Source organism: Halyomorpha halys, unplaced genomic scaffold, assembly GCF_000696795.3.
Source record: "Halyomorpha halys isolate HHAL.00 unplaced genomic scaffold, Hhal_1.1 Scaffold1375.1, whole genome shotgun sequence".
NCBI lineage: Eukaryota > Metazoa > Arthropoda > Insecta > Hemiptera > Pentatomidae > Halyomorpha > Halyomorpha halys.
The window spans coordinates 211,338-223,401 of NW_027110258.1; the positions used below are offsets into that span (position 1 = coordinate 211,338).

General features: G+C 27.5%; 1 protein-coding gene across 1 annotated transcript in view; it reads right to left on the reverse strand.

Annotated features, from left to right (window-relative positions):
* nAChRalpha1 (nicotinic acetylcholine receptor alpha1) overlaps nt 1-12,064 on the reverse strand; it is a gene marked incomplete at its 5' end in the record, with an annotated part of 27,348 nt that overhangs the window by 11,373 nt on the left and 3,911 nt on the right.

Here is a 12,064-nt window from a genome sequence, read left to right on the forward strand (position 1 = left end):
CACTTTTGTGTATTTTTTTTTTACATTTCTCAATTTATTGGTGTGTGGTACGGCGGCCCACATTGAATCCCAACTTTTTCGGATTCTGTTCCTTAAAAATGCCTTTATGTCTTTCGGCTCGTAAATTTGAAGTGGTGGAACGTTCATTGTAGCAGCCTCTTTAGCCGCTTTATCCGCTGCCTCATTTCCAGCTATTTAATCTAACGTTTAACAGTTGTCCTTTGTACTAAAATCAGACAACCCTGACGAAACCCTGCAAAGTGGGCCGAAATGTTGGTTAACAATAGATAGTTTTCTTTTATTATTTTGATACCTTTATTGACCGCCACCCGGACTATCTTTCTTCAATTTACTTCATACGGTCAACTATCTCGTCTCCCAATAGAATTAAGATTATATATATAGTTGACCATATAACTTCAAATATAAGAAAATGGTCAGGGTTGCTGTCAAAAAGAGAACAAATAGTTTTAACTATTTAATGTCCGACGTTGCAGGGCTTCGTCAGGGCTGTTCAATGCGATAGGTTAAACAGGTAGGTTAAATATAGCTTAAGGAGATAGGTTAAATGGGTGTTTAACCTATCGCTTTGAACACCCCTAACGAAGCCCTGGAACGTCGGACATTAAATAGTTATAAATTATTTGTTCTTTTTTGACCGCACTCCTGACCATCTTATTATATTTGAAATAAGATTAGGTTTGCATGAATTTGAAAAACAAAAAAAATGATAGTGTAAACTGAATTTCTGAAATACGTGATGTGGGGGTTTTTCTACAGAGTACCACCATACTCTAACCATAGTGGAACCACCACAGAAATAAAAGTCGAACCCCCAGACATGATTCGAACCGGCGCCGCTGCAGGTCCGAGGTTGCCAATGATATATAAAATAAAATTAGAATATGCAGAGATATTAAGTAAGATTAATTTATAAATAATATAGGATAAATTGTATGTGGATAATTATAGTTGGTATTAATTATCCTTGATAGGATTTTTGCCAATGAAATAAAGAGAAAAATTGACAAAAATGTAATTATGATAAATAATTTTTTAAATGCTTGAACTGAGGAAGGTTACAATCATGGTTGTGATAAATGTCTATTAATAGTGTTTGGATAGAAATAATTTTTGACTGTGGTTTTTAATGGATAATTAACCAATTAGGTAATTAAACATATGTGGGATATACTTATAAACAAAAAATAATTTTACCTAATGTTTTTAATGTTTTCATAGATATAAATGTTTTGACCTAGGCAGAATAGCCTGAATGAAGTTTTAGAGTAACATTTTAAATTATATGTTTGCAAAGTAGTATTGAGGTAAGGTAAATTATATATAATAATATTGTTAAGTATTTAAATTGTTTGTAGGATCATACATATAATAGAAACTTTTTGTAGTAGATGTCCCTGAAGATGGCCGGATTGGCCGAAACGTTGGATGAATAAAAGAAATAAAGTTTTGAGACTATAATTGGATAGTATTTGAGTTATTTATTATAAAATTAGAATAGTTTTGTTTTAATTTGAAGCATATTAAATTATGTTGAATGGACTTTGGCTCCTTCAAATTTTATTACGAATCTGGTTTTTAATTTTGAAAGTGACCTAACTCCATTCTTGGTAAGAAAACGCACATTATTCACTTAATAATTACCATTATTTTAATCGGAACTATAAATTTAATAACTTTAGATACACTATAATGTCACATTAGTATCCTGAACGTATATTTTTAATTGCATTGTAACACAAGCTCTTAAATATGTCAATTTTAGTATAAATGGACTTAGACTAAAAATTATGAATCACTAAATCAGTGTTGTTTGTTTTTGTTTAAATGACGTAACATATGAAACCATCATTGTGGCTAGGGTTTATCTTTATTTGGTAGATAGATTAAAAATCTTAGTTTTTAAAACTAAAATAAAAAAAAATATCCTCTATTTTTATTAATTTCAACATATTTGATTTGGTTTCTGAATTGACTGAAAATAATATTAACATTACTTTTTGTTTTTTCTTTCTATCTTGTCAAATACCCTATTCAGAACCCAATAAAATTTTTGAGGTGCTGTAATGACCTGTGCGATTTTTTATTTCGTTAACTGAATTTCGCAGACTAGGAAATATGAAATATTTTGGGTTCGGTTCTAAGAAGGCAGAGAGTTTGGCTCAAGTAAATTACAGTGGGAGCGGAGCGTTGGTTGGGTTTTGGGCGAGCAGCCAGGATGCACACAAAAGAGATCTCCTACTCGTCATTACTCAACCATGGTAGCCGAAGACCATTTTGTTCCCAAACCTTTGCCAAAAAGCAAAATGACCAAGCAATGGAAAAGGTTTTATTTATGAAATCGAAAATGAAAATATAACTTATGCTTGGAAAGTTCCTGGAACGTAATGCAAGATATACTGTATGACATACAGAAACAAAACTTGCTTTCGGAAAGTTGTAAATTAATCTGTCGGAATAATCGATTAGGTAATATTAACTATCGAACATGTATCATACCAGTTTACAAATATTATCCATTAATTATCAAAGGATTTAGTTAAAAAAAGAGATAGCACTAGACTGATGGAGTTTTGATTTACATATAATATTTTGTAAAAAAAAAAAAAAAGAATTCTATTGTTTTTTAGCTGAAATTTGAAGTTCCAATCATTAGTTCTAATGTTATTCAAGAGATGGAGCAGCCTGTTTCATAGTATAAGACACCTAGAAGAGAAAAAAGGCAATTATTTCACATCTAAACAACACCCAAATTAAAGCTAGTTAATTGTACCCTTAATTATTAGTTTTTATGATATTTGACAAAATAAATTCTCAAAATGTTGATACCAAGTTCTTCGGACAGACGATTTGGATTTATGAAAAACCATATCTCGGGAAGTATGAGACGTACAGATTTGTCGGTTTTTAAAACCGGGTTTTAAAAACCGGTTTTTTGGGGGAAATTATGAAATTCGAAAACCGGTTTTTTAGTAGAAAATATCGGTTTTCAATGTATGAATAACACTTCGGTTGCAATTGATAGGGTATTTTCTATTTCAGGGAATTTTGTGAATAAACTAAGGACACGGCTAAATAGCAAATCGATAGACGTCCTCTGTTTTCTGAAATCATATTTCATTAAATAAAAAAGTTAATAGAATATTTAAATTTGAATTAAAATTGCCCGGAATAGAAAATACTTGGTCCTTTGCTTAATTGTCTTTAAAACTAAAATTGATTTTAATAAGTGTGTATGAATAAACTAAACTTTATTTACTCTGGTCTTTTGGCTTTGATTATAATTTACATTATATAATACACAGTTATATATTTTCTAATTGTTTTTAATAAGTATCCATCTGTATCTAATAACATTGTTTTTTTAAAAAAATAATATGGTTATTATAAAAATATGAAAATATATTGTTTTTATTTATTCGAACCCTTTGCTGAATAACTCGTTTCACTATTATAAAAATATGGACATCATTATATGTGAAAATTATGCATAAACAACAATCCTGGTCAACTATTATTTCTTTGTTCCACTAAATTGGATAAAAAAATTTTACTATCAATAAAGTTGAACAGTAAATAATTTCAGTCAAAAACTGTTTTTAATCACCCTAAATTTTCTGTTAAAATTTTTTGTTCGAATTACAGAATATTCGAGCAAACAATTTTTTATAAAAATTTGAAACCGGTTAAAACTGGTTTTCTGGAAAAATTACTATTCGAAAACCGGTTTTCTAAAATGTCGGTTTTTGTATAAACCCTAGTACAGATGTCTGCCAGCATTCAAATTACAACTAGTTCGATGTGCTATAAGGTAGTTTATTACATGTATATTCTTAGAGGGTGTAGTTTTCGTGATATTTGCTAAAATAAATTGATAAGAAACAAAATTTCATATTCTCATTCGAATATCATGAAAACTTCTTTCTCAAGAAGATACTTCTAATAAAGTTATAGAACATTAAACTAGCTTTAATTTGATTTCTGGCAGACATCTGTACGTCTAATAATTCCTGAGATATTGTTTTTCATAAATCCAAAAAGTCTGTCCGAACAACTAGAAATGAACATTTTGTGAATTTATTTTGTCAAACATCATAAAAGTTACTACTCCTACGAAGATAAACGTTATAAACTACTTTAAAGTACATTTAATTAGCTTTAATTTAGGTTCTGGCAAACATTTGTAAGTCAATTGGTTTATTAGATATATTTTCTCAGAGCTCCAAAAGAGAAATTAATTTTTTTTAACGTTTTGAAACGGCCGCCATTTATTATTCCCCGTATAGGTATACTTGGCAGACTCATCAATTTTGAGTAGTAATTATACATACTTCTCATTAAAGTAATTAAAAATTGGAGTGAAATAATTGCCTTTTTCACCCCGGCCCTTGTATTATCACTTGTTATTTCATAATTATTTCTATTTTTTTTTTAAATTAATATATTTTTATTTTATTTATTTTTCTTTGTTATGACTTAGAAACATTGGAAAATCTAACAGGAGATTGGCCAAGTAATTAAATCAAGAAACGGAATGTGAATAAAATATAAGAAAAAAAAATTAGAAAGAAAAGTAATGAAAAAAATCTTAGTATAACTAATTTAAAAAAAAAAAACAACTCTTGGTGTAATTTTAAATTTACAAAGATAATATAACAATCCTATTTAAAATATAACTAACTACCTGGAAATAGATACTATAGAAAAAAAATTATATAAACGCGCAAAACAACAAATTTGTCTTTCGAATTCCGGTAGATATATGTATGGAATATAGACAGAAAATTACCTTATTGATGTCAGTTGTCGAATTCGAAGTAATGACGTTGCGTATAACATTAATTTCATTTTATTAATTTGTTTATATGTATTGTTGTTATGTATTAAGAAAAAAAAATTTAGGCGCCAAAAAAGCGTGATAAAAGCATATTTTCTGCAGTCAATATTCTCTTCGAGTCAATTTTCAACGAATTTTAAAATTAAAAGTTTTTTTTTTTTTTTAAAGAAATGATTCCAAAAACTGTTTCTAAGTAACATGTAGTTTGCCACCACAGGCTTTAGCTGATGAGTATTGATTTAAAGGACCACTGCAGACAACTTACCGCACTAGCTATAAGCTTGGAGTTGATTACATAGTTTTTGTAACTCAATTTATTTTGTTTATGTAATGGACAATAATACATAATTATTGAAAAAACATGTTAATTGTAATTTTTTAACTTTATTTATTGAGATTTTAAGAAGGTAAATCTGCATATATTGAGATAGTAATCTAAACTTATTAGTAGGGATAGGATTTTTATGTGCTAAAAAATCCGAAATATGTACATAAATATGTGCTAATAAAATGTCAAATATTTAAAAAATATGTAAATAATATGTATTTATAAATTTATATTTAGTATTATTCAACAATATAAATTACTAATTAATTAGTAACTTTATAACTTAAAAAAAGTTACATAAATATGTATTTATTATATAGTATATGAATAATATTTTAAAGAAATTATATTAAAATATGTACAAAAAAATGAATTTAGCGAAAAGATAGCTGTTCAATAACAAGACATTAATTCGTAATTTTAATTAAACTAATTGAATAATAATTATAAATGGAAATAAAGAATAATCCTTATTAAAAAGAAAAAAAACCTTAGACAAATATTTAAAACTTTGGAAGAAATCAATTATTCAACAGGGTCGGTTACAAAAATATTGCAGATTAAATGCATTTTTAAATTTTCAAATAAAAATTTTCGTCGGTTTTACCGCAGAATGGACTTGTACCGGCTAAAAGATCTTTCAATATCTACTGATGTTATAGGGGCATATTGAAGCTATTTCCATTGCATCTAGTTCGGTATTCTGCATCACCCACTAATTTTGTAGATAGGAATGTCTGCCCTGACAAATGCTCGGCACAAATCTAAATACATAGTATTCATACCTATAGAATCTGAGGAGGAAAGAAAGAAACAGAGAAATGGATTGAAGAGTAAACAAACAAATTCTAGAAAAATGGGACAGGAATAAGACCCTTGCTCTTTTTAATTGATTCTGAGGAATTCTTGATGTAATTCTGTATGAAAATTTATTATTGCCACTGCATTTAATTTGTGTTCAAAGATAAAGACATAGAATTTTTACGCATTATTTATGATAAATGATAAATTTCACCTTTAAGTATCTTGCGTTCTCTTGAATTTTATGAAGTTGCTGCGAAAAATGTATTTAAAATTGTGTAAATAATTTAAGGAAATATGTGCTTCAGGACAGAATACCTAAAAATATGTTAAAAATAACAAATATTACAGAAAATATGTGATTTACAACAGAATATGTGAAAAAGGCCAAATATTTAAAAATATGTAAAATAAAAATGGCTTCTTTTGGCCAGAATGTTCTTGAAACATCTTTAGTTAGTAAGGAATCGCATATATCATGGACAGGTAAAAATATGTGAAAACATAAAAATCCTATCTCTACTTATTAGTTTAAAAAAAAATTGTAAAATCATAAATGAATTCTCAAGTGAATCGATATGGTCAAAAAAGAGACAAGGTTTAATTCGTAATTGTAAAAAGAAAAAAGATGTGTGGAGGTTTTCAATAGATAAAATTATTAATCAATTTCTTATTATACGGATTAGCAAACCCCACATAAAATAATTTTCATACTATGAAAACTGTTTAAATTTCATATCATATTGAATGCATAAATAGATTTCATACCTAGAAATGGCACATAAGTAAATAGAAAAATTTTAATATACGAAAAAAATTATTAGTTTGTTTGTTTTTGTTTAGTGGCGTAAAATATAATTGATCATTAACATCATTTATACCTTATTTAATTTTTCAAACATTTGGTTAAATTAATTTATTTATTTTTTAAATTTTATTATTTTTTTTCGTTGTGTCTGATGTTATATTTGTGACAGAAAACCTTTTGATTTTAAAAACTGAAACATCAATTTCACTGTTTTATCAGAGGGTTTCTGAAATATACCGGTTTAATCCTAAGCTATTGAGGTGTGTTGTGAAATAAAGGCATTTTTAAAAGTATGTCTAATTGTCAAATTGTTAAATTACTGGCAGTTCGGAGGCGTTTATTTTGAAATAAGTTAGGAGTGGATGAGCCTCGTGTGACCTATTCTTAGCCTGGTCAGTACGACTTGAGGTACTCCAAGGCTTGATGTCTTTTTTAATCATTTTTAGTTTACGCCTTGGGCTTTCATTCCACAAAGATTGCCATTTATCTTTGGTTTCCTTTTCGAGGGGTTTGTTCATTTCTAATGGAGTTAAAATTGTTTCACCCCGCCCCATGAGGCATTTAAAAATTACTAGTTTGATGGAGATTGCAATTCGTATCCTCTAAAAACAATTTTAATTTTTAATTATTTATTTCTAACGTATCATTCAGATACTAAATTTCAACTTCACGAATCACGTAAAATCGCCTAAAAAAAAAAAAAAAATTAAATAGGAATTAACGCTATGAGAAACTAACGTACAGAATTCTTTGTTTAAATAAGTATATATTAAAAAAAAACCGATTTGACAAAAACATTTCCTTCTCACTTTCATAACAAATACATACGTATGTATCAATTTAAAAAATAAATCTTTTTTTTTTTTTTATGTATATACATATCAATTATGTTAGTATTCTTAAAAAATAAATTTGTATGATAGATACGACACAATATTCACGTCCATTAATTTGTCGTAAAAAAATGTATTTAAACATTTAAAGTATTTTTTGTTATTTTTTGTATTTTGTATTTTTTTAAATTTTAAAAAAAATTTTTTTTTTTATTTATTTATTTTTTATTTATTTTTTTTAATTTTAGAATGTGTGACATCATCACTACTACCTATTGCCCACAACTGTGTGGCAGGTTGTAATATCTATCAATTAATAAATCTATCAATCAATCATCATATTTTTAAAAATTTTTTTATAGATGCCTGCTATTCATTTATTTATTCTCATATTCCTATTTTATTTATTTATTTTTTTTATGAGGCTATTTTGAATGATTCGTGAAGTAGAAACTTAGTATCTGAATGATACGTAAGAAATAAATAATTAGATAATGAGTCGTTAGTAAAGTATATAAAAAGAAAATTCCACTATTCAGATTTAAATTTGTACTTTTTACTTCTCATTTTCTTTATCCTGACAAGAGCTCTTATTTATAGTAAAAGTCTGTGAAGTTATATATAATTACAATTATTTATTTTTATCTTAGCATAAATGAGATTATTTGTTAATTAAAACTTCATTCAAAGCGAACAATATAATGAAGCCATTTCTTTTTCAACGCTCTCACAAACGTGGCAACGAATAAATCCAGAATAAATGAAAATAATTAACAATCCTTTCTTATCTTCTTGAAACTGTGCTCATATTTCTCGAGAAGGTCGTCAAGTTTTACGATCTCCAATTTTAAATGTCTAATGTCGCAATATCTGCAAGAGAAGTCTTAATTGCCAAGTTTAGAGCTATAATTTTTATTACCCTATCCAATTAATATTTTGTTTTACTAAGGCTATTATTGTATTGTTTATTGTCGTTAGTAAAAGTGAATTGTTTGAATGATTAATTTGAATGATATGATATAGTCTGAAGGCCTGAGACAAATTTATTTCAGAATATAAAAATCCCATAACCACAGACCTGAAACGATAAATCCGCGCCTGGCATCTAAAATCCAATGGAATATGAAAATGGTGGCTGGGTGATTACTAGGAATAGGATTTTTATGAGCTAAAAAATCAGAAATATGTACATAAATATGTGCTAATAAAATGTCAAATATTTAAATAATATGTATTTATAAATTTTGTATTATTCAACAATATAAATTACTAATTAATTAGTAATTTTATAACTTAAAAAAAGTTACATAAATATGTATTTATTATTTATTATATGAATAATATTTTAAAGCCACTGCTTTTAATTTGTGTTCAAAGATGAAGATATAGAATTTGTGTGTACTATTTATGATAAATGATAAATTTCACTTTTAAGTTTCTTGCGTTCTCTTGAATTTTACGTTGTTGCTGCGAAAAATGTATTTACTATTGAACAAATAATTTAAGGAAATATGTGATTAGGACAAAATACCTGAAAATATGTTAAAAATAACAAATATTTCATAAAATGTGTTATTTACAACAAAATATGTAAGAAAGGCCAAATATTTAAAAATATGTGAAATAAAAATGGCTTCTTTTGGCCAGAAATATCTTGAGACATCTATAGTTAGTAAGGAATCGCAGATATCATGGTAAGGTAAAAATATGTGAAAACATAAAAATCCTATCCCTAGTGATTACCATACAGTCCGAGAAACCAAGAATAAAAAAACGTAAAATTAAAAATTTTAATTTTATTTAAGAAAAACTCTAAAGATTTCCTAATATTTAATAGCCTTTATTTAAGCCCACCTTATTTTCATATAAAGTTATATATTGAATTTTTTGTTGCATTAAAATTTTATATTTTTTGTTTGAATTATCGATATCAGAAGTTAATTTATTTTTCTGTTATTTCATAGGTTAATTTAAAAACTACTATAATAATATGATTTATTTTTTATTAATTATTCTGTTTGTATTTTGTTTGGTTTTATAAGTAAAACCTCCTTCCGACGTGTCACGACTAAAAAAAACTCATACAGGATCAAATTTCGTGACGCGAGAAAAAATGAAAAGAGTAAATGAAACGGAAGTGCTGGCGAAATGGATGTGTTTTGCATTTAGAATTAAAACATCTTGAAAATAAAAATCGGATTTGCATGGTAGGAGAGAAATGTTCAGTATCTCATATTTTACTATATACTAAATTTGTATTTTTATGACAACAGCGAAAAAAAATGTTTTGCTCCAAATTTTTCCTGATTCGAAAATGACAAGATTTGTTTTCGAAAATGACAAAAATTTACGATAAATTATTCACGTGCCAACCAATCTACTGCAAACTTAGGAACATAATTTTTCACAAATAAAATCATCGGTAATATACCCATTCTTCTTTAATTCCTGATAATTTTCCTAGGCATTAGAAAAAAAGGGGACCTCGAGACCTTCTAATTTAGAAATCGTATTAGAGTTATAACAACTGGTAGATTCTCTACAAGACTTATCTTACCATTGTAATATAACTAACATCACATTAACGATTTTATTTAATACAATTGTAAATTTCAATAAATAAACAAAAATAAATTTAGATCCAAAAATAAAAAACTTCAAAAAAACATAAACACCCGACCTTTTGGGTTTCTTTACTTTATTTCTTAGACTACATTCACACGGCCTTCTTTTATTCTACCGGCTTTAAGATGGCGGATATGCATTTTTTATATCGGGTTGTGGACATAGCCAGTATATATCTCCAAACCTTAGTGTAAAAAGTCACGGACTCCAGAGTTAATAAGACATTAACCCCGAAGTTGTTCGATACCGATTTAATTTTTACTCATTTCTTACAATTCTTCTAGTAAAAGAGCCCAAGAGGAGAAAAAAGGCAGTTATCTCACCCCAATTTTTGATTACTTTAATGAAAACTATGTATAATTAATAGTAAAAATTGATGAGTCTGCCAACTATAGATAGAGGGAATAAAAATGGCGGCTATTTCATTCGGAGCTCTATGTCTCAAAAAGTAGGCACTACACCAGAAAACCTAAGAGAACGTCATTTAAAGAAGAGCAAATTTTCTAAAATATTAGCCCTAATAGAGTTATTTACGTTAAATAGTTTTCGAGATGTAGCTTTTTAAAAAGCAACATTTCATAAAAATGAGCTCGTTTAATGAGCTATAAAGAATTTTATGATTTTTATCTTCGTAGGAGTAATAGTTTACATGAAATTTGCTAAAATAAATTGATTTATAGTTGTTCGGACAAATTTTCATTTGCCAAATTTATATTCATATGTGAATATCATAAAAACTACTACACCTACGAAGATAAGTGTCATAAACTACTATAGTAAGTTAAATTTCTTTTATTTTGAGTGTTGGCAGACATATGTGCGTCTAATGAATATAGAGATATATTTTTTCGAAAATCCAACATTTTATACGAACAACTATAAATTAACATTTTGTGAGTTTATTTTGTCAAATATCATAAAAACTACTACTCCTACATAGATAAACATAATTAACTATTTTGTAGTAAATTTAACTAGATTTAATTTGAGTGCTAGCAAACATCTGTACATCCAATGGTTTCCGAAATGAAGTTTTTCATAAATCAAACTTATTTTCCAAACAACTATAAATCAATTTATTTTAGCAAACGTTATGAAAACTACTATTCCTACAAAGATAAAGGTCATAAACTTATTTATAGTCCATTAAACTAGCTTTTATTTGAGTGGTAATAGACATCTGTACGTCTTATAGTTTCTGAGATAAAGAGTTCTCAAAATAAATTAGGTTACTACTAATGTTTCAGAAGATTTTTAAGAAATTTTGCTTTTTAAAAAGCTATATCTCGAGAGCTATTGGACGTAAATAGCTATTTTAGGGCGAATATTTCAGAAAATTTACTCTTATTTAAAAAATGTTCTCTTAGATTTTCTAGTGTTGTTGGTAGTTTTTAAGATATAGAGCTCGGAATGAAAAATTAAGGTTTTGAAACAGCCGCCATTTTTATTTCCCGTACCTATACTTGGCAGTCTCATATATTTTGACTAATAATTATACATAGTTTTCATTAAAGTAATCAAAAATTGGGGTGAAGTAACTGCCTTTTTTTCTTCCCAGCTGTTGTACTATTCCACTTACCTCTTGGGGTACCCCTTACCAGGCTAAGAATAGGTCACACGAGGCTCACCCACTCCTATCCTATTTCAAAACAAACGCCTCCGAACTGCCAGTAATTTACCAATTAGCCATATTTTAAAAAATGCCCATATTTCACATCACACCTCAATAGCTTAGGATTAATCCCGGACATTTCAAAAACCCTCAGAGACGATGATGAAACAATATAATTATTATATCATATATATACATA